This window comes from Haliaeetus albicilla, chromosome Z (assembly GCF_947461875.1).
Source record: "Haliaeetus albicilla chromosome Z, bHalAlb1.1, whole genome shotgun sequence".
NCBI lineage: Eukaryota > Metazoa > Chordata > Aves > Accipitriformes > Accipitridae > Haliaeetus > Haliaeetus albicilla.
In genome coordinates, this window is record NC_091516.1 from 65,243,181 (window position 1) to 65,267,139 (window position 23,959).

The following is a 23,959-nucleotide window of genomic DNA, read 5'->3' on the forward strand; positions in this document are numbered from 1 at the left end:
GAAAAAAGAATTCACTCTTAAACACAAGGGGGGCAGAATTTATAACACTTAAGGAAAGTCTTTTTCTTCTTATATCACTCTCAACTTTTGGAAATATTTTCACATGATCTGGGAGGTGCTTAGCTATGCATAGAATTACCTCAGAGCTGCAGTACGATTGGTGGTATTTTCTTCCAAAGCTGATCTTTTTTTTTTTTTTTAAGATCTATGATAAGTTAGATTTCAAAATACTTGTTTTCTCTTTTCATTTGTAATATCCAATGGATAATAAACTGTTTAAACAGACATGGACACAAGTAGACTACAAAGACATTTCCCATGATTAGCAAAGATTTCTATTTAAATCAGCAAGAGAATTACCTTATTTTGACATAGAAGGTTGTGGCTTGATGCCAGCTAGGAATATTTAAACTCACAATCCTGTTTTATTAGTAAAAAAGTTATATTTTTTTAGAATTGTCTAGAACAATGTCAAATTCCTCTCTTCTGTTCTTTTAGAGTCTAGTATATTACAATGGACAATGCCCTTTCCCCATTGTACATAGTCAGTTTGATTTTGAAAGTCTGACTCTGTTTGCCTGAAAAACAATTTCACTCTTTTTAGTATTGATTGTGGAAGGAAAACCTACGGAGGCAAATGATTGCAAAGGAGAATATAGAGGTCTTGGGCTGAGTAATCCTCACAGTATGAGTATCTGAGCCCTTTGTGTAGGGGAAGGACTGAGACGATATTGATATTTTTTGTTTTAATTCCTTTAAGTAAGGCAAATTTTAGAAAAAACAGAGCAACGTAATGTTTTTCATACTGTGCAAAGCATTTCTAATACGCTTACAGAATCAAATCAGAGCTGAATCCAGAAAGTGGCTCCTCTTCTTGCCTATAACATAATTAGTCATATTTGAAGCCTTACCATATGGAACATCCATTTTATCAGCCTCTATTCCCATTTTTCTTTTTTGCATTAAGTATGTATGAAATGTATTGTAAACAACTGCTTTGCACTACAGGTCACAACATTGCTTGGCATGTGACATGCCTTTCAGTACGGTGAAGGTGTATCTGACAATAAAAGATCCATGTTTCTCTGTGATCCCATGGCGACTTCAGAAATCAAATGTGATATTGCCCAATACTGGACTATGTTTTTTAACCCTTTCTTTAGTTAAAAATACAGTGGCAGTGCTAATTTTTATATTAAATAAGAAGATATTAGATCTCCCCATTTACCTGGAACATTACAAAAACCGAATTGTAATAAATTCCATTTTGCTTATTATTTTTGTCAGTGTCCCTTCTTAGTTCTTGGGTTTTGAACTTCATTTTAAGTCTTTTGCCAGCTGCTAATCAAGCTTTCAGTCAATTTGCTTGGCTAATAATTTTCACTTCTCTTCAGCCTGTCAAAAGTAGGGAGATGTAGAATTAGTATCATAATTCAGTTCACAAATATAGTTGTTTCTTTTTATGAAGCCTCTTCAGTAGTTTGTACTGACGGAAGGCTAGATCCTACACGATGTGAAAGGCTTTATCTTAAGCTCATGGTACTTTGGGGTCCTGCCCAAAATGTTTTCCAGTATTGTGTCACTTGGCAAAAAATTACTAATCCAAGCAAACCACCCCAGCCTGCTGGGGCGGCAGGGAGGAAGTTAACCTCTAAATTCCTTCACCTTTGGAATTGCTCCATCACAAATATGGAAGATGTACAGCCCTTGAAAGCATGTCATGCTTTTCTGTTTGGCAGGAGGATCAAATGACAGATTGTGATCACATTTGCAAATGCACGAATGAGTTCTTATTTCTGAGCTCTCCTGCACAGACCTGCAGAAAGATTTGATTCTTTACTTGTAATGTAAATATTTTAAGGTGCTATCACATAAAATTGTATCCCACCGTTCTTGCTTTAACAAACTAAAGCTTATTTAGAGTTATTTTCCATTTGCAAGTTTTGCTGACATCATCAGTGCTTGTTTCATATTTGCCAGGCAATGAAAGGGCAGTTGCAAACCAGGCATCAAGAGCATAATGCTGTCTTTATATTGTTGCATCATAAGTCAATTGATACAAGATCCTAAATCAGAAGAAAAAAATACCTCTTTATTGACGGAGGGCATCCAAGTTTTTCACTTCTTTTTGGCTTTCAGATTGTTTTTTGAAAATACAGTGCTTTTCAACACAGTCATTGTTATCACATAATAGGAATTATATCTTAACTTTTATATATTTTTCCTAAGATTTTAAAGTATGGTAAGAAAGTACTGTTTATGCTTAAAGTTAAGAGCATCTAAAGTAAATACTGAGTCATGAAAAATGAAAGGATTCTATTTCCACAAATATTTTAGATTTATGGATGTTGAGGCTAGTTATGTAGCAATTCTCTAGTCCTTTGGAATGGAAATATATTTTTAGATATGACCAAGAATACTGAGAAGAATGCAAATAAAAATCTGTTTAACATAGAAATTAGAGCAAAAGGAGTACTGCCTTTCTCATGCTTTGTGTGTGGGTGCAGTGGCAGGAAAAGGACTTGAATTGAATTTATCTGTATAGACATCTAGTATTAACTGTGACAATTTATTCAAGGACTAAATCAACAGTTTTAATGAAACTTGGAAATGTGCTTTGGATAATATTAAGCTTAGTGAAAGTAGTATAGACAGGAGATCAGCAAAGAACTGAACTAGGATTTATGGAACAAGGTTTGCTAAATGAACTGTTTAATTATTTGCTGAGATAAAGATGTTCTTTATGATAAAGTAGAAATCCAGAAAAATTAGTTGGTCAGTGAACTGCCAAGATTCAGGTTTATCCAGCTCTCTAGGCTGTTTTTCAAATTTGAGCTATCCAGTAAAAGGAAATGTTTCCTTAGGCAGACAGATGTTACATGTTGATAACAGTCAAACTATGGCTTGCAATTTACACATTTTTAAAATGTGACAAAGGATGGTTCTTACAGTTCAAAATATGATTGAGTCAGCAAGTAAAATAGAATTATTCTTATTCCAGTAAACTGTGATGGTATTCTTGAAGCTTTAACTGTAACTTAATATCTGGCAATTTCCTAAGGTGCAGAGCAGAGATAATATGTAAGTCAAGTTAAGATGCAAATTCTACTTTTTACAATTTGCATTTCATACTTGGAGGAGAAAAATTAATAAGAGCAATCCCAATCCACAGTTAGAAATTATGCTTATTGATGCATTACCCAAATCTCTCAGGGGACTGCATATGAATAACACTATTAGCTATGTAGAATATGCATTCAATATAGAGGCTTAAGTGTATGGCCTGTCAGCCTGAATCCTATAAATAATTGGATGTTTCTATAATAATTTCACTTTAAAAGTATTGGAACCTATTTGAGAGAAGATAGTACCTACTGAAAATATTTTTTATATATAGTTTCATAAATTAAGCATAGTCATTGAATACAGAATACTTTGTGTGGCTTGTACAATCTATACTGACAGAGTACAGCTGAACCCAACCAGTGCTGGAGTCTCTATAACTAAAAAAAAGTAGATCAGGAAAAAGCTTCCTTTTCTAGTACAGCTTACAACTACTACTTTGTTTCCATAAGTAAAAATCTTTCTGCTTTGGTTTATCAAAATTGTTTTTATTTAAGGAGGTTAGAAAAGCAAAACCTTTTTTTCTGTCTGACTTATTTCTTATTAATAAAAGATCTAGTTTTATGGTCCTCATTCACGCGTGGGTTTCTTAGGACGAAGGCTTTACTGGATAAGACTCAAAATTCTTTAAGTTATTCTGTATGTATCAAAATGTAATCCATTCCGGCTGCTGTATAGTGTTTATAATTTCTTTGCTATTGAATGTGTACATACTGTTGAGGATGCATACAATTTCAGAAGTTGTTTGGGGGAAAGCATCTTAAATACAGAAAAAGCCTTATTATGGATGCAAATATGCTGGATTCTCCTGAGAATAAGAGTAGAGACAACCAAAAAAAGTTATTACAGAGAAAATGCTTCATAATTTTGAGAAGAAAAAGGAATAATTGTAATTCAGTTGACTGAGAAATAACAGGTATTATTTGCTTGCCTTTTCTGTAAAGAAATACATGTTTACACCAAGCACTGTGACTCTTGACAGTCAAAAATTTCAGTTTCATATGTATAAGTCTAGTTTTGTACATTTGATGTAGCTGTTACTGGGGTTTTTTTTAAATTGAAATTTGACTTTTGCTGGCTTGTTACTTCTTGCTTGATTGATAAAACTGAGTGACTGTCAGAATCAGGCCTACGTTTAAATTGAAGGAAGGAGATGCTTTCCCTTAACTTCAGTATGTTTTGCTGAAATATTGAGATGCAGTCATAGCCCCACTGAATTTGATAGGATCTTTGCCACCAGTAATTTAAATCTTTCTTTTTTACATATGAATGCTGCTTTTCCAGAAAGCTCAAAGTGTTCAACATATATCTAGGAGTCCTCAGAAACATCTGTATGAAGTAAAAAACCATATTCAGATTGCTGACTAGCTATTTGGAAGTGCCAGTAGTTGCCAAGGCGTATTTTGTGCCACTTGCATTGTTATCACCTGCTCCATCAGAAAAGGCCAAAAAGAGAATGTCATTTTTCCTTTAAATACGATTGTTACGGTCCTCATGCTTGGTGTTTGTTCTTGACTTAAGGGTCTGATTAAAGTTAGTCGCACGTATAATTGTGGGTGGAATCAGCTGCGTAGTTTTTTCTTGTTAATGATAAATATGAGGTTTTTTTTTATTTTCATACTCATCTCTTTCTGTACCTTCAAAAGGTTTTTACAGTCTTCATAGGTATATGTAATTTATTTGAAGAGAAAGCTCTTAGCATTATATTCCAATACTGTAATAAGCTAGGCTTGTCTTTCTTTTGATAACCTTCCACACCTTTAAAAGCACTCAGAGCCTGTGGTGTGCCAGGAATCCCCTGGGATCATCTCTCTGCATTTGTTTAATTTATAGCTTGCGGTTCACATTTTTAAAGTCCCGATGCAAGGTTTGTTTAAAATGTGGTTTGCCACTGCCAGTGATTCAGGTAGCAAAAACATAGATTTGTCCTGGAATTTGGCATTCTCAGAGGGTTACACATAGACATCGGTATTACTGTCTCACGCAACAAGCACTTCTTTCTCGTAAAGATTTAACCAAGTGATATTTGGATTCCACTGAAGATGATACCATAACCTTCCATGGTCCAGAGGGGGTATAAAGTTTACACCACAGTTATCCTCTTTTAAAAAAATGTGTATTTGAGAGTTCATGTTGACATGTCACTTTTTTATTCATTAAGACTATTTATTTAATACAATTGGAGAGAACTTGCAGAACCTTGCATGGTGTGACAAAGTGCTATGATCACTGGTATATCAGTGAGTCAATGTAGTGTCTGTGTACAGGAGTGATAAGCTCATTCCTGCCATAATAAATTTATGGAATGCAATGTTTAGAAAGTTTTTTATAATTAACTCATGCGGGCTAAAATGTAAACAGGTTAAGAAACCTCTTAGAAGTGGATAGTCAGGTTCATTTGAGACTAATGTGAGAATCAAACCAAACATTTTTTAGATAGTTGAATTAAGTCCTTTCTGTGTTTCATTCATGCTCAGCATTTTCTTACACTTTGGATAGTTTCTTTCTTTCCCTTTTAGCCATGACATTGGCTGCAGCAGTTGGTCACCATTCATACCAGTTTTTACTCACCTGTGCAAATATTAAAAATTGTACTGTAATTTTGTATGGCCTGATGGGAGCTTTGATAAGTGATACTTATCTTCTCAACAGTCATCTGTGAATATTTAAGGTTGCATTAGTTTGAAATAGAAAGAAGAGCTGTGTTGAATACCTGTGTTATGTGACTTGTGGCTGTACAAAATGGGGTGTTGTCAGAGGCAAAAAGGGTAGAAGACTTTGATTACAATGTATAGCAGTATTTGCAAAAAAAAAAAAGTTGCAAAAAGTCTAGAATAATTCCATATTCAACTGGAAGGAATGAGGCAGAAATAAATACAATACAGTACAGTTGCCTTTCTCTTCATGGCACTCTGGCCTTCTGTGCAGCAAGTGTCCTTGTTTTAAATGAGCGGTAGATAATTAGGCTTCCACCATCCACGTGAGAAGGGGTGATTTATTTCCATGGGAATTGCAAGGAATTCATATCTGCAGTCACCATTTCTGCTGACTCCCCAGGGAAAGATGGGAAAATATGAAGCCTGAAAGCCTGCGGCAGGGAAAAATGAACATTATCTGCTGACCTCCGAGGTTGCAATTTCTCCTGAGTAAAGTCGCTCAGCTCTCTAGTTTGTAGCACATCTCACCAATTTTTGTCACTAGTAATAGCCTAATAATTGACTTCTGATGGAGAAGTTATTGCTCAGTAAGACTGACAGGACTCTACCCTGTGTTTTCTCAGGGCATGTTCTTTTGAGCAAGACTTTATTGCTGTGACAAATCTGGTGAGATATGTCTCAAATGATTAATATATAATGTATTTCAGTGAAACTGGTAGCTGTGAGATTACAAGAGGATAGCTTAAAAAAATGGAGACTATATCTTCTTCTGTTACCTTTCTGGTAAATTTTTGGTGGTTTTTTCCCTTGTCTTTCTAACAAAGTTTTTGTATTGGAATGATCTTTGAACTAAATTTTATATTTTAAGCCTCTCTTAGGTGGGTTGTGGGTTGGTATAGTTTAATTTATTGCACTATGGATTAGTTTTGTTAAATACTGTGATTCTGGCTGGGGTATTTTAACGTGGGAGGCAAGAGAATTGCTCCTCAGGAGTAAATTACAGTAAGAAGGAGAAAAGGTTGTGTGTGGTTGACCTAACAGGCAGTGCTGGAATATTTGTTGGCTTTTGATGTAGGCCAAGCTACAGTATTTTCAGTCTTTTAGGGGGAAGGGTGGGAAGTAAGAAAAGGAGATTGCATTAAAAACAACAAAGGTGGCAATATTTAAAATTCCTTTTACATCCTTGTGATTATTGTACTGCAGAATACGTGCACTCTCTTTATGAACACTTTTGTAAAGGGCTCTTGATGATGGTGTCAATTAAACCTCCATTTCCTAAAACACCTCTTCAGTCAGAATTATTTTCACATTACGTTTAATAGGAAGAAGCAGGTAATGTAGATGCCTAAGATTTTGATTATACATGTTGGCAAGAGATTAATACTAGACTGATGGAAAGCCTAAGTAACCATGCTTGCCAGCTCAGTCCCGATCTCAAAGATAGACAGGACGAAGAGAATGAGATGAAAGCTTGGCTATATTAATGAGATAAAGCTGCCTCAAATATCTGTTTTTATTGTTCATTAGACTGATCATGAAATATGTCTTCTTTACTGGATTAAATTAGAGTATTCCGTATAGCACAACTGTCTGTGAAGACCAGTAATCCCTTAGCTCATTATGGACCCCAGGAAACATTCTAGAGAAAACCCCATGCACAAAAATACACTAAAACTCAGGATTTAGGAAATGATTTCACAAACAATTGCAAATGCTCCTGCTCCATTGAGGTCATTGCTCAGCTTCTGCTCAGTTCAGTGTACTTCTCAAAAGTCACATTCACTGCATGAAGCTATTAATCTTTTTATTTTTATTTGTATTTGTCCTTGATCCAATGAATCATCTTTCTTCCTGCCTCTGTCCCCCTCAAATGTCCCACCTCAGCAAAGCAGGGCTAATTTCACTGATACTCTTGACTGTGAAGACCTACATCCAGCCAGTAAGAAATACTATATCAGACTTAATGTGACTTGCTACACCTTCTGTATATAATGTATAATACAGAGTACATTCAGTAACATTTTCGGTGGCTTTCTCTCAATCTTCTTTTATGTCTTTTATGGCAGGTTCGTTAGATTTACTGTTTCATAGTTGCCAAGGGTGCTCTTGAAACTGAGTAAGATACAGATATCAGGACAATTTCTGTTCCAGAATGCTTGAAATCTAGTGCAAAACCATAGGAAAACCAAGGGGAAAGGTTGACAAGTAAACAGACTTGTGCTGAGTTTTGTTTTAATCCTGTACCTTCTGCCTCACAAAGCAGGCTGATCTTTCAAAATGACTTGGAGAAGGAGCAAGAAAAGGTCTAGAGAGGAGTACAGAGAAGGGTGAGAGAAGACACTGGGCACATTACTGAGCAGACAGATGAGAGGGAACGTGGTGAAAGGCACTGATTTGTGCATTTGTTTTCCTATTTATCACGTATATATGTTTCCCCAAAGCAGTACATTAAGCACTTGAAGTCCATGACAATGGATTTTCAATAATACTTAGAGCATCCCCAGATCTGGTCTGTATGGATAAATATTCATAAATCTATACACTGTGACTAATACATACGGTATAAGCAAATGCATTTTCATGGTTGGTTGGGAGGACTCATCTGTTTCTGTCAACTTTTATCAGGATTCAGCATGACATTAATCAGTATCCTTTTTGATGAGTTCTGCCATCTGTGGGAGGGTATATAGAACATTCTTATGCATCAGTTTAAAAACTTGTAGAATAAGAGAAAGAGTTGGACAAATTTCACATTTTGTCTCTCTTAAAATAATTTAACTTTCCTTTCAATCTCCTTGAACATAAATAAAACCAAGAGCTTATTAGAAGCTGCAGGAGGTACAGAATTAGATTAATACAATCCGTGTTTACACAGAATACTGCTGGAACACTTCCTTGATTACTTAATAACACTTAAAAAAATCCCTTACTTTATTCAGATGTCAAACCATTCATAACAATTTTCATGTAGCTATTGCATCATTTGAGCTTGCACATATGAACAGCAATTTGAAAATTAATTACATGCTTGTATTTTCTTCAGACTGTTAACTGTAAAGCAACTGTTATAAGTGGACTTCATATAAAACTGAAGGAAAATGGTCAGTATTCAAAAACAATCAGCAAAAGAGTCAATATTGTAAGGCATGTTAAATAGCAGAAGTGAGATAAAGTAAAAGGCTCTTTTCAAAATTATCTTAATGATTCAAAAGGCACCAGGTACTAAGGTGAATTCAAATCTGACAATATTCTAGCCATTGGCATCAATATTTCATCCTGTATGTTTAGAATTCACACAGTAATAATGACTAAAACTGAGGAAAAGGGCCAAATGTGCATGTAAACACTACTGTTTGATGAGGGTAAGTTTCATTCTAGAAATAGACAATATTTCTAATGTGCTTCTTTAAAAGCTGATAAGTATTCAAAAGTATAGAAAATATTTTGCATACCTCTTCTACCACTTATGTAGATATCAGAAAGAGAATTTCACATCAAAGTAAGAGACATGTCTCTTAAATTAAAAAATGGTACCTCTAGCCTTGTGTTTCTCTAGACAAGATAGAGTAAAGGTATTTAACTTGAGAAAATATTTTGTGAGAAGGTTGTTGAAAAAGGTGGTAATTATGGAAAGAGTTTGAAAGAAATTTGATGTAAGATTTAGAACATCTATTCGTAGAGAGTGCTTCACTGAATTTAGCAAAAATTTTGAAAAAAAGATGGCTCTTTTTTTACATATTGAGAAGTTAACCACATACTATTTAAAATTATCAGGGTTTGAATTATTATTTGGCCACAGGAAGAAAACTGTTATCAACACTTAATTCGCATTGCAGTCTGCCCCAGATTCCTAAGCAACACTTGAGAATATTTTCACAGGGGTTATTTTTTGTTCACAGGAGAGTATGGTACATTATTCATCACTTCAGTGTTCTAGTGCAACTCACTAAACCTTGAAGTTGCACAAGTGTAACACTGAAGTAAAGATGATAAATTATGAAGTTTAGTTTCTAGTGGTGATGTGAACCATCCAGATTATGATTGCTTTTGTCTCTCTGGAGTTGCTCCATGGATAACTATTAAACTACGTGAACAAAATTCTACTTTTATTAAAGTATCCTGAAAAATTAGATATTTCTTGTAAAGAAACTCCTCAAGTCTTTAGGCTAAAATACACCACTAAATAATAAAACATTTCTACAAATAGTATACCTGCTGGATTTGCTGTTGGTCACAAATACAGAATGATTTTTCTGCTCAGGTGCTTTATCACTGTCAAGCTGTACTGAAACATCAGGTTAAGAAAGAATCCCTTAGTATGTAAATACTCCCCTTTAGTTATATATCTGTGTAGCTACAGTATTGCCTGAAAATGTTCAATGAGAAAAAAAAATCAGATTATACCCAGTTGTGTTGACAAAATCCAAAGTGATAGAATTTGAACCGCTATTTCAGTTAAAGTAAAACCAGATTTGAAAACACAAACAGAAGATCTCCAAATAAAAATAATTATCATCAGCATATGGTGAGTTCCCTGTTGACTCTAAAGGATTCAAAATACTTTGTGAGCTCCAGGTTCAAAGTTTTAAAAAGAGCCAAAAGCATCAAATTTTTATCAATGTTAACTCAGAGAGATCCCAGAACTAGTATGAGCAAAATTTCCAAACCAGTATCCCCTAACCAGTGATAATGGTGTGGGAGAGAAGCAAGGGAAAGAACAGGAGCAGAGGGAAGCAAAACAGGTTTTTTACAGTATATATCAAATTCATGCAACTTACCATCAGGGTACGTGCTGTACTTCTCAAAGCTGGGAGCAACAGTGGTTGGATGGGCCAATGAGCCGCTGAGGAGCGATGTCCTGTTTGCCCCTTTGCAAGCAGGTGATGGCTGACGACTCCAAATACAGGTAATACGTACTGCTCCGGCCACCCATGGGTTCAGGCGTACTGCCACTAAACAAATAAACAGCATGACCACAGCTCTTGTGGTATGCCTACAGTCTCACCAGATCCGTTTTGTCCAGTTAGCACCTTTGGTTGGGTGGTAGCTGAGAGCACGCTAGCGGGGAGGTGGACATGGTTGTTTTGCAATAGGACGGTAAGGAAATTAGAAACATTTATGTATATATCTAGCAGGAGGCTTAGAAAAATTATGTCAAGGCACTGAACAACAAATGGGCATGGGATTGTAAGAGATGGAGGGGTTGTAGTGACATGGGATTTAGTGTGGAGTGATACAGCGTTGACCAGCTGAGTCTTTATTCACTCTTTTGTGCAAGACCTCTCAGTCTTTTATTTGTCATCCTACTTTCTCCTATCCAGTGTAACTCTTGAAAGGTGTATAACGATGGCCTTCTGCATGCCTGATATGCATCTACACCTTTTCTGCTCTAAGTAATACCAAATCAACCATCATGTCTTAGGGCAGAACTATGAATGCTTCTTAGTCTGTTTATTCAGTATGACTTGGTGCAGGTTGTTGCCAGAGACCACAATCCTAAGTTCACGGTGTCTCTAATGAAATGGATTGCAAAGTTGAGATGTTTCCGATGCTGTTATAACCTTTTCTTAGGCTAGATTTACAAAAAACTCAATGTTTCATGTTACCCTAAGACAGTGTTAGCCAGACACTCCTCTTTTTCACGGTTTCTTGGATACCACTCCCAGTTCTGCATTAACTCCTGTGTCCTGACGTGTTCTCCTTTTGCCAAACTGAAAAGATACAACTTATTTCTTCATTAGTTCTAACCTTTCTGTTGCTGAGGTCTCTTTGCAAAACCAGCTCATATGTAGGTAAGTCATACTGAATGTGGTGATATGTGTTATTGGCCTGTATATCTTCTGATGTTAGCATTTGACTAATCAGACTTTTTACAGCTAACAAGAAGACTACAAAATGACCTGCCTTTTTAGAGCACTGAAAGTGCTTTTCAAATGCCCTGAAAGTTAGCCCAACTTTCAATTCAGCAACAAATCTTCTTTAAGAACAAAGCTGAGCCACACTGACTGCTTGGGAAGAATTTTCCAAACATGATTTGAACTCCATGATAAATCAAACAAAAGATATATTTCTATTCAATAGAGAAATATGCAAGTGAAAGAAAATGCTAATTTAGGGACGTTTGTATTAGTAAAGTTCAGTATCAACTTCTATAGAAGGTAAACAGGCTTGAATGTTGTTGGCCAGGTAAGTTTGCATATTCTATGCAAGCTTTTCAAATGACTTGAATCTTCCTGAATCTAAGCTGGGTCTTCATATTTTTGTTTCACATCGTCACTTTTTTACTAGACATTCCTGTCTTGAGTAATATTTAAGCATAGTATTTAGTTTAAAGCATTCACCTGGTATTTATTTAAATGCTGTTACCTTAGCATTAAAAAGTTGAGTCTCAGTTAGGACTTCCAAATCATTAGCATTAAAATTTCTGTCACACCTAAAATTGCTGTCCTTAGCAAGGCACAGACATTCCAAATGTAATTGAGTTCTCTGCTTTTAAATATATTCCTTGGCTGAGTCATGTTGACAAGTGCTTTTCATCTTGAAAACTTTCCAGTTGTTAGACTTAGTCAATTTGACGTGGAATTCAGAAAATGAACCAAAGTGGAGCCTAACACTGTCTGCATAATGGTGCACCTGTGTGCAGGTTAACTTGCCATCACCTGACATCTCCAAATATTATTCTTCCATTGTATGTTCTTACAAAAGTATGTTGTCTCCTGTAACACAGTCTCTATTGTCTGCTAGAGAAAAATGTGACTGCCTTAATATATGTGAAAAAACAAGGAAGAAAGGAGAAGTCAGATTGTTTTTCTGAGCAGTTTCACCTAAACATTTAGATGTACAAGGCGGAAACACAAATATAAGATCCACAGCTGCAAGTTTTTTCTTGAGGCAGCTCATAACCTTGTCAGTAGCATCCTGGAATAGCTTTTGGAATTCAATCTACTCCATTTATGGTGTCTAATTCAGGCAATTACGTCACCTCAGTTTTAGGTCTGGCCCAATATAAGGTAGGTCCTGTCTGACAGAGGTATCAGCCTAAGTTTCTTATAGGGTTAATTAGCAAAAGTAGGTACCTTGGAAGAACTGTGAAGAATAATCTGATTTGTCTAGCTTAGATTCAGCACAGTCTCCACTTAGTCCCTCAGGGTACTCTAGGGAACCGATAGGAAAGGTTAGGTTCTTCCATCTGAATATTCGAAAGCTGCTGGATTTGGACCATCTCTTGGAAAACAGGTGTAGTTCAGTCTCTCAGGCTGTGTAGAGTCTAGCATCCCGAGTCTCACTATGCAGGTATTCTCATCTAGACTTCGGAGAAAAAGGGGGCACTGTGTGGTGTGATGTCAAGCTTAAAATTAACTTCATTTCACTTCTTCTAAGTTTCTGAGCTTCTCTACAAGATTCTGTTGATAGTCCTAGAGCTTGCCTGCTAATTCTGGATTACACCAGAGCTCAGTGCAAGAGTACTCCAGGAAACACGCATAGCTAATGGTAAGTTCCCAAGGAACTTTTAGGCTATCTAGGGAGTTGCTCAGTCATTTCAGATGCTTGTGAAGTTGGGCATTCCTAGAAACTATGTAGACCAAATAGCTATTTTAGTTGTTAAGTCGGCTCTTGGTAGACCAAGCTCATCCAGAGATTTCAAAAATTTTATGAATTAATTTATAGGGTTTTTGATTCAAATTTATTGAATTATGTTGGTAGTGCGCAATCACTTTTGAACTTAAAACTTCTGAACGAATATTCAAGATGATTTATAAGCTTTGATGACAAGATCTATAGTCTTTGAAGCCTGATGCCCTCATACTTAGACTCTGTAATGTAGAAGACATTAAATAAGGTCAGCAGAATGACAAGACATAATCAGGGTCCTCGACTTAAATAAGTTCTTACAGATGTTATTAACATGTCAGTGTTATCATGGATCTATTGACAGAGAAGAATTTGCAGGTCTTAGAGAAGACGATGGATTGTTTTTTTTTGTAGTTTTACTTTTCAAAAGACCATTTTACACTATACAAAATTAATTTTTAGTTAGCCAGGGAGGGAATCTGTGCTGCAGGACAGGATATTACTGGGATATAATTGACAAATTAAAATTTTAGTATAAATGCGTGAGCAAGACATCTCCTTAGACTTCAGTCTTTTTCTTCTCAGAAACAGGAAAATTTAAACATACACCGTTTCATTCTCCTTCCTTATTTTATATTCTTTTCAATATGGTACTACTTCTATTTTCTCAGTCTTCTTCATTTTTCAGCAAAATGAATTCTGCCAGTAAACAAGCTGTCAGATAAATTACAATAAAATTTATGTTAATTTGAAGGGGAACTAAAGGAGTAATCCACATCGAGGTACACAATAGCAATTCCGTATTCAATCTGTATATGAAGCTTACCTGAGAACTCATAGATAATACCAACTCTGAAGCTACTGTTTTTATTATAATGCTTCTTGATTTCAGAAGAATTTTGCTCTAGATTTTAGTGTGCACAAATTAAATGAAATGGTACAGGGCTTCAGCACCAGGCAAGTACTGAAGAAAAAATACAACGCATTGACAATGTATACCTGTTTAATTGGATAAATAGGACAACCTCCTAGATAAATGATGACTGACAGATCATAAAGCTCTCTAGTGTTTAATTATAAATGAACTGACATCATGAGAATGGCACAGATGTGTGACAGGGGCTTAAGCAGCAGGCTTCAATTTCATTAAAAAGCACGTCTGAAGAAAACATAATTAAGCATAAGCAGTGCATGGATATAGACAAGGGACAGAAAAAATCTCAGTCTGTATAGAGACTGCATTAAGCAAACTGCTAGGAGGCTAGAGGTGTAGAGCCTGATGGTTTCCTCCTCCTTTCCCAAAGCTCAAGTTGTGTCTTGTTGGTGTCTGGACCTGACCATTTCCCTACGCCCGCTGGCTTCTGTCATACCTTCCATGTTAGAGAGATGGCTGTCAGTGTTCTACCACACTAGACTTTGCCTATTGGGAGGTTTCCAAAGTCACAAATTATGACAAAATTTGAATAGTATCCATCTTGTGCAACTTCATTTTTTCTGACGCTGTGAAGGCAGGAGAAAACCTAGTCCAGCCTCCTCCTCCCAGGAAAAGTCCTTCTCGCTCCTGCCTATTTCAGGCAGGTGGCTACCCTATATAAACTACAGACTGTCCTACTGAGTACTTTGGTATCCCTTTACTGCAGGCAGGTTGCTGAGCTTTCTGTGGTTGAAGGAGACAAACAGATGAGGTCTCAGCTGAGCTGTGGCTTATCTATCTTCCTGCTTACCAGATCAACCCATGATTGGATGATTTAAGGAAGTGGTGGCAACTGTAGGGAAATAATCCAGTCCATCTGTGTCTTAGGCCAGTCAAATCCTCCATCTGTCCAACTGGGGAAGCATTTCTCTGCATGACAGATAACTAAGATATACAACACATGGTTGTCCTGTGCTAGAGAAGCTGGCTTAGAGTGAACAATTTTCATTGAATCCATTTACTCTCATACCTGGACTCCAAAGCTAGATATATTTCACTCCTTGTATACTTCCCATGCATTAGACACTTCCCAAAACTGGTTATAGTAGGGCAGACATTTTCCTTGCTTATCACTGCACTGATCTGATTAAGAATAGGGTACCTCTTCTTCAATGTGCATAGGTGATCCCTTGTAGGCATAAGACCTCCTGGACCCTTTACGAATTCACAGAACAAAATACCTCCTGGTCCTCCCAAAGTCTGTGCAGCACTGCATTAATTGCATCACAGGTCAGTGCCTGGTAGGATCACTCATCGAGTCTCAGTCAGGCATTTATCTCACCACGGTACATTGGTGCATACACCTATTTGGGTAGCTTCCTGCGATTACTGTAGGCTCAAGCCTAGTTCAGAACAAGTAAGTGTATTCCATGCATTTCAGGCATAATCTGTTGGTTGTTGTCACTGGCCAGCAACTGATCGTTAGCCAAATTAGTATGGATTTTACTAACAAAAGATTCAGGCTTAAATAAAATGTATCTTACCTGTATTCAACAATCAGGGAAAAATACTTCATGAACTAAAAAAGCAGGTATTTGCTGGAAAAAAACTCTGCTAGAGTTGTTTTGATTTCTGAGTTAAGTTTATTTTTGAACTGTGAACCCCATCAGTGGAATATTTATGCATTTTCTTTTTGGCTCATAACCTATTAATTAACAGTACATGCTTTGAAATAGACACTTTTTCTTGCTTCTCTATTTTAACGTTTCTTATCTCTTCTTCCTCATACCTCTAGCCGGCTGAGTACACCCACTGCTTTTCCCTGAAGCTAATGCAAGAATTTAAAATTCAAATTTCTGACAGACGTGGATTGCTGTTCAAACAAGGCATCTAAATGTTCTCAAACACCTTGATGAGTTATGCATTCAGAAGGTGTTAGATCAATGAAATCTATTATGTGTTTTTATTTATAGTCTCTTTCCTAGCAATGGAGTTGTCTTCTACATAATCTCCAAAGCCCAGTCTGACAATTGCTGTAGTGTTTCAGGTATTTTATATATTTGCTTCTGAAATACAAAGAACAGAGTAATAAATATTGCATGTATGACATGTGGTCCCTAGACTTATTGATCAAGACAGAAGGTTAACTGTTTGCAGTTTACAATTCTCACTTTACATTCAGAAAACACAAATATTTTCTCTTTGAATGCATCAGAAGTAGATTAATTTTAATGTACCTTGTATTCTAGTACAGTATACAACTATTCATGATATTAAATTATGCAAAACTATTATACAGATTATATGGTGCCTTTGTAGCCCTAACTAGAAAGCAATTGAAGATTTCTTATGCATCCATTTGCTGTTCTAGTAATGAAAAAATTACATGCAGCTCATCATCTGAAAAAAATATATACTTAACAGGGAAAAAATTCTTTCTAGCAAACACGTGATCAATATGATGTGATTAAATAGATGAGCATACATACTTATCAAGTCTGAAATAAATATTTTTCCTTTGATGTATGGACCCAGCCTCCTCACTTAGTCTTATCAATTCTAAAAATCATTTGGAGGTGGACCCGCTTTTAGCCTTTGAATGGTTTGGTTATACACCTGAGCTGCTGCAGTGGGCTTACCTCTTGAATACTTTCATAGGTCTCCTCTTTTTTTAATCACATGGTATCACTGTGTATATGACTTTCTGAGATTTTTAGTCAGAAGATGAGTGTAAAAATATTAATTCTGGAGGACTGAATCCTCTGTTATTTCACAATGCAGCTTTTATGTTAGGCAATGCCGTAACTCTGTGGAGCTGGAGTAAACTACTAGATTTTTACTTCTGTGGACTGAAATTTAAATTTCTTATTATACATTTCACAGGAATTATTTTCATAGGTGATTTTGCAGTGTCAGAAAAGATGTGACCAAAATCGTAAGATCACAGTGCTTAGATAACCTGCAGGGCTTTGGTAAAGAAAGATCATTTTTGGATCTAAGCAAAATTTCATCGCTATTTCTTTTACATAGTATGAAGGTTTTTGCTGGGAAACAAAAAAGCATTTTGTTCTCCAATGTGAAAGAATAATGATGGAAAATATAATTACTGATCTTCCTTCCTATGGTCACACAAACCATTAGGACTTTCACCAAAATACAACTTTATAAAGAAGGAGTCTGCAAAAGCTTAAAGTAAACCCAAAAGTCGGTGGCAACAACCTAATTTCATGCTGATTTGGAATTTACCCTATGGAATCCATTCCAGTAGGTGGAAACAAGAGAAGATAGGAAGCCACTGTGTCCTGTGGCTCCCTGACAGACTGCAAGAATCCAGGGACGGTGTGAAACGAGAACAGAAGCTCTTGTGTATGGTCGTGTAGCAGGGATCCACCGTGTCTCTGGAGACTGCTCTTCTCAGAAACCCCACCTTCTCAGGAAGCCAGTGTTGACTTGGAAGGGAATGCGTCTCCTTTCTAAGGGAAAAGTTTTCATGGCAGAATATTAAAGCGTAGGCTGCATTCTTGGTGTAAATGGGAACGGTTTCACTGACATCGAGAACAGGATGCTGGAATGTGATACTTCGAGCTGGTGCGTGGTGAAGAATTCAGCACCCATGTGACGTCCCACTGAAACCACCAGTTTGAACTCCACTGGGCATAAATATTTGCACTGCTGCTTTAGGTTAGTGAAAGCATAATAATACATAAGAAATGCCCAGAAATGCTAATGACAGGCAGACAACGCTTGCAATGCAGCTGTGGGGAAGTACTAAATTCTCAAATATGGATTATCTTTGAATTTTTACTTGCTGGTAATCCACTATAAATCCCATTAAAAAGCATTGTAAGCAATTCATTGTTTTTAGAGGAGTTAGATGAGGATCTTAATGAATTAAAATGTACCATGTTTATCTATGGAGAAAAAAGCTTTCATCTTCATTCCCTCAGGTCCCTGTGCCTTCCTAGGGAGAACGGTAACCTACTGAATTGACCAGAATAATGTGCTGCAAATTGCTTAATAGGAGGAGAAGCAATTTATCACTAATCTGTTTCAGGCTTGCCAGAGGTGATCTCTCATTTTGAACTGTAGCTGTTGAAGCTCAAAAGGGTGGTGAGTGAAAATGGGCAGGTGAAATTATTCAACATAAAAACTGCGTGCCAGCAGCTGCATTCCTAGGAGTGAGGTTTCGGAGAGCACGAGTACTGTTTAGGCATCTAACTCGCCTTAATTATCAGTGGAAGGAAGATGTCTAATCATCCATGACTGGCGAGTTTAAAAACCTCTTCCTTCACCTTGCTACGAAAGTGTCAGAATAGGAAGTTTGAATTTCAGCAGAATGAATGTAATGAGGTCAGGGCAGCTGCAGAGCACCCGTCATACTTCAGAAGAAGGCCACTCTGTGCTCTCAGTGTAGAACATTTCCCATCCTCAGACAGGCATTTTATCCCCTTTCTCTCACTGGCTTTTGCAAGTGGACGGCTTAGTCACCCTGGTATTAACAGTTCTTGTATTCTAGGCCTTGCTATAAGCTTGCTTACGCAGACAAATTATTGCAAAATAAGCTGTTCATTTAATAAGTGAGTTTAAAGAGCAGTGGTATTGCACAAGTCCCTGAATGACACTCTTACTCCACAACTGTCCCTTTTTGTGCTCCATCTTTCCCCAGCTCCAGAGGAGACAAAGCTGGACCCTGGGGAAGGCAGTCTTATAGCAAGAGAGTCTCCACCTGAGGAATTGTTATACCTTTGCTCTTCCTGGGTGTTTCAAAAATAGAAAAGTCCTGACGGTTTCAAGACCTTTGAAAAATGTTATTTTATCTAATAGATGTCCTGCTCTATAAGCTTGCTGAGAGCGTTAATTTCTGAGAGGTAGTGCAGCCTGATCAGCTTTTAAAAAAATGTCTCTGGAGTGGAGAAAACTAAGCATTTTGCTTGATTGGAGCCAAATGAACTAAAGTAATCTGATTTAAAATTAGCTTTATTTCAGTGCTTGGGTAATGTTGGTAAAGTTGTCTGTTTTGTGCGTACACTGGTACTGTATTTGGCATTCAGCTATTTGATCTGTATTTTTAAATATTTCTGCAGCTTAACCCACCAGATTGCAGCACCGGCTAAGAGTAAGTAATGTTATAGGGCAGGATTTGTAGTGCTGCTCAGTCTGTACACAGCACAGCTGGAGAAATAATGCGAAAAGTATTTAAAATTATTATGGAAAACATGAAGAGTTCTTATGAGAACTGCAGGCTTCTGAAGCGCAAGAAACTGTACCATATGTGAGGCTGGCAGAGAGTGGTTTTTGGGGGAATATAGTCCTTGGAGGAACTAGTCCTGACAGTTTATCAAAGGCATAAAGCAAGACAAACTGGGAAAAGTAAATAGACCGACAGAGCTCCCTTTGTCAGGACAGGTTTGGATACAATGACCTTGTGTTGTTGTTGCTTCCTGCTACAGCTGTGGCAAGTGGTCCTGCCCCATCTAGTTAAGTGCTTTTAGTGTGCCTGATTACTCCTCTTTCATCTCTCTTCTCCTCTCTTCAGTTGGGGTAAAAGGTGGCGGGGTGAGGGGGACATAAAATAAGAGAGTTTGACCAGGAGCTGACTCAGTTGTGCTGCAGGCTTTTTCATAAATAGCCCGTTTTCTATGTGTTAGTTTCACTGAGATGCCAGAATTCTGGTCAAGTCCAGTAAAGCATGAGCTTCGTCAGCCCCTTAAGACTGGCTTTTTTAATGGTATCTGGATTCCTATGGATGCAGGCAGACATTTACTGGGATACTTGTATGTGCCTTGGCTCGCAAACTCCCAGGAGAACTATCTGCTGTGTTCAGTCAGCATCTAAGAAAAGAAATAAACATATAACATCTGCAGTACAGTAAACATCTTGAATAAAATATTTTTGTACAAAGTATCGTTGTAGGTTTTCTTCACTCCTGTAGGCCTCATCTTGGACAGAAATAACTATAAAGTCTTACATGCTCTGAGAAATGTGCTTGCGGTTGTTTTCAGCCAGTACACATGCATTCTTTAATGGTATCCGTTATTAGAAATAGGCTCTGTTTTCAATGTTGAGAAAGCCTTAGAAAGGCAGAATAGAGCAAATTTAGAGGAAAAAAGAAGCATACATTATATATTATTTACAGATCATCTGGAACATCTTTGCTCTCTCCAGCAGGAGTTAGAAATTTTCTTCCAAAATAATTTTGCTGTTTTAAGAATTCTTTTATGCCATAAAAAACTTGAAAAGCTGCTTGTTCCTATTCTGCCTGCAGGCAAATTATAAAACTTACTGCTCTGAATAGAAAAAGGACTTGATGCTTTTATACTTTCATGGCTTTGGTAGGGCACACTTTGGTAAGCGGCTTGTATGAGAGGGATGCAGGGAGCAAAGGACAAAAGGAGGAGGTGCATTTCAATCTTTTCTTCTTCCAGTTTTTAGAGTTGAAGACAAAAACCTAACATACTGAGGCCTGCGGGGCAGTAAGACCTTTTTTTATTTACTTAGTCAGGTACTACTGGCAAGAGGGCCACTGGAAATATAGACCGTGCCGAACTGCTTTGCTTTGAGAGCAGGGAATGCAAGTACCCAAAACCTGTAATCTGTCTTCCATGTGGAAAGCTGTTTTGTTTTAGCTTTTTTGATCCATTGGCTTGAATATTAAAGCTAATTATAATTAGAAAGTCAGATTTCCAAATGCAGTAAATTTACTATAACTAGAAATTTCATCTTTGAAGGAATGACCAACCAAGTAATAGCAGCCACAAAACTTCAGTGAGCTGAGTGGTGCTCTGTAATCCTGCTCCTGTTTACTAACAATGTAAGGGGACACTGGGAGCTGTCTGCTGCTCGTTTTCTTCTCTGAAGTGCAGTAGTGAGCTATAAAACCAATCCAATGAAAGTCCTTAAGGTCTAGTGGGCAATAACTGAAACAAAAGGTAGAGTTTTCTTTCAGCACAACCACCACAACATTTCTTTGATTAGGCAGCTGAAAGTCCAAGTAAATAAAGGAAGAAGATCATCACTTGCTCTTACTTTGGGAGCAATTAATAGTCCTTTGATAACACACTACTTCCTTTTTTCCGGCTTTTGCATTGCCCTTCCTTTCCTTTTGCTAGTTAAGCACTCTCAATAGAGCTTCATCTAAAGTTGTGGGCAGTAGAAATCCTTATGTTTTTTATCTTTTCCAGGTGATTAGTTTCTGGGGGTTTTTGTCTGTTTGGGAGACAAAGGCTACCTTTCTAAAAAGAAAAATATAAAAAGTTTTCTCACATGACTTTTTACTTTCCTCTGTAACTAACACCGTTAGGCTAAAACATCTTGTATATCTTGGATGGAAAAATTAGTCAGTCATTTCATTTGGTTCTGTTACACATTTATTTTTATTTACTTCAAGTTTGAGCGTTAGAAAGTTCCTGTGTGTCTTATTGGATTCAGAAAAAAGCAGGTGGGGGAAAGGGAACAGAAAGTTACAACTGGGTATGTTTCTGAAACCAGAAAATATTCTGGAAAGTATATTTTTTTTCTTTCCTAATGAATGATTTTTTTTTCCATAAAATCATGCTCTGTGCCATACATCAAAGAATTTTATTACTAAAGGTGCCATAAAATTAAATACACTGTTGTTCCATTTATTACTAATTTAGAAAGAAAACCAATACTTAGCAATCATGCATGATTAAATTTGTAAGTTTCACTCTGCAGCTGTGCATTTGGTTACAGTCTTATCTTACTGCCACATTTAGATACCCATTCCAGGACTAGGACGTTTTCTTCCTTGAAACTGTTTGTGGGAATTTTTTTCAGTGCTTCAAATAACTCTAGGACTTACAAGTTGAAATCTTTGTCCCTAGCTAAATTTTATTTGCGTACAGTTTAGATTGACTTGTTTGATTTAGTACTAGCATAGGGGCTATTTCCCTCTCATGGTTACAGTGTGGAGTTTAAAACTTTTAATTTATTTCATTATATTCCTGACAGATAGCTCTCAATCTGTAATTTCATATTGTATATATTTATAATCTGTAAAGTCTTTGTTTTGTATATGCCCTCAAGAGGAAAACCATGGAGCAGCTATACACTAAATCCTCTTCAGGTATGTTTTGATGGTGTTGGAAGTGGTGGCTCAAAACAGCTTGTTGATTGGTAAGAAGGAGCTGCAAGTAAACAAAGTTTTGCAGAAGCCAAACTACCATGTGCTTCCACCAAAATCCTGCAATTATTCACAGCAGACAAGCCCTTGGGCTGCAACAGGGCATTTTGTAATAGTTTCTAGTCTTGTTCTTGTGAACATGTGAATTTCTGATCTTTTTTTTCATGTCTTTGAGCTGTGCTCCATGGGTGGAATATAGTTTCCCCACCCTTCTGCAGTTCTTACCTTACTTGGAAACATTAAGTCACAGAAGCAATCTTATTTCTAAAATTAATGAAGATTCACGCTGGAATTGCAAGGCTTTACACCCAGCACTTGACATGATCTGTTGAAACCAGTATAAGGATCCAGCTGATGATTCTTGCTGAATTGTAGAATGCTCGTTATGTGTGAGGTTATAGATCTGGTGTGTCCAGACCCAGGCTGAAACATAATCCATGCCTGGTTCAAAGGTTATGGTCATGTTTGGAGGAGCTTCCTGCCCACTCTTCTTCTGCGTGGATGGCCAAGTAGGGTCCGTACTATGTGAAGGCATGCACATGGTTACTCCTTCTTTGCTCTTTTATCCTTTTTCTATTTCTATGGCTTCGTATGTTTATGGCAAAGAGTTTTTAATGTTCCACGAATTTACTGCCATCAGATGACTAATGTTACGGCGCTGCTGAGACCAGATCACCCACTTTGAGGGTAAGGCAGAAGGTGGCTCTCAGTTCCCTCTGTGCCGGCATGACAGTTCTTTGAGTCATGGTCTGACTCATCTTTCACCCCCTCAGAAGCCCCAGACCTACAGCACAGGAGATACAGAATTCCTCATTTGTTTCTTCTATTTTTTTTTTCTTAATTACATATCAGGCATAAAATCACTGGTCCCATAAAAATAATAATTATAAACAGATTTGTTTCTTCCCTTAGTCTGTACAGAAGGTCCCTTCTGCTACTGCCCTCACCTTATGTCAGCGCTTAAAAACAACACCGAATCTTTCTGTTTGGAGAGGTTAGACACAGTGACTCCCAGTGTGTCTACTTCTTTAACTATGAGAGAACACAAGCCTTTGCTGATACCCTTTATCAGCTTCTAAAAAGCCTTTCCAAGCAGCCTGCTGTTTTTTTTTCTTTTTCTGTGTGTGCGCACACTGTTTTTGCCGTTTCCTGGATTAAGTCTTAGCCAGCAGCTTTTAACCAAAGCTCAGTTTCCCAAATGCTGTATTTCATCAACTTATTGCAGTGACACTGATTTTGTCTAGTATTTTTAATATTTCTTCTGTGAAACAAGGCTCAATTCTTGTCTGTATTCCTGACAGGTAACATCTGATACCTTTAGGGAATGAAATGGTTCTCTTAATCAAGTATAAGGAACATTTTCTAACCACTGCCACAAAAACTGGGTCTTTAAAAGGATTGAATGCTTTAGGGAAATGGCTGTAGCTGAAGGCATACATTTGAATACCTGATGATATTAGGTTACTGCTAGATGTTATAAATAGCATTTGTTTCACTGTCCCAAGGTGTTATGCCAGTAGTGATTGGATTTCAGTTTTGGTGAGGAAAATG

The 23,959-nt window shown here is 37.1% G+C and overlaps 1 protein-coding gene across 2 annotated transcripts in view; it reads left to right on the forward strand.

Moving 5' to 3' along the window:
* The window catches only part of XRCC4 (X-ray repair cross complementing 4), a 180,832-nt gene that overhangs the window by 118,837 nt on the left and 38,036 nt on the right, over positions 1-23,959 (forward strand). The window lies entirely within an intron of this gene.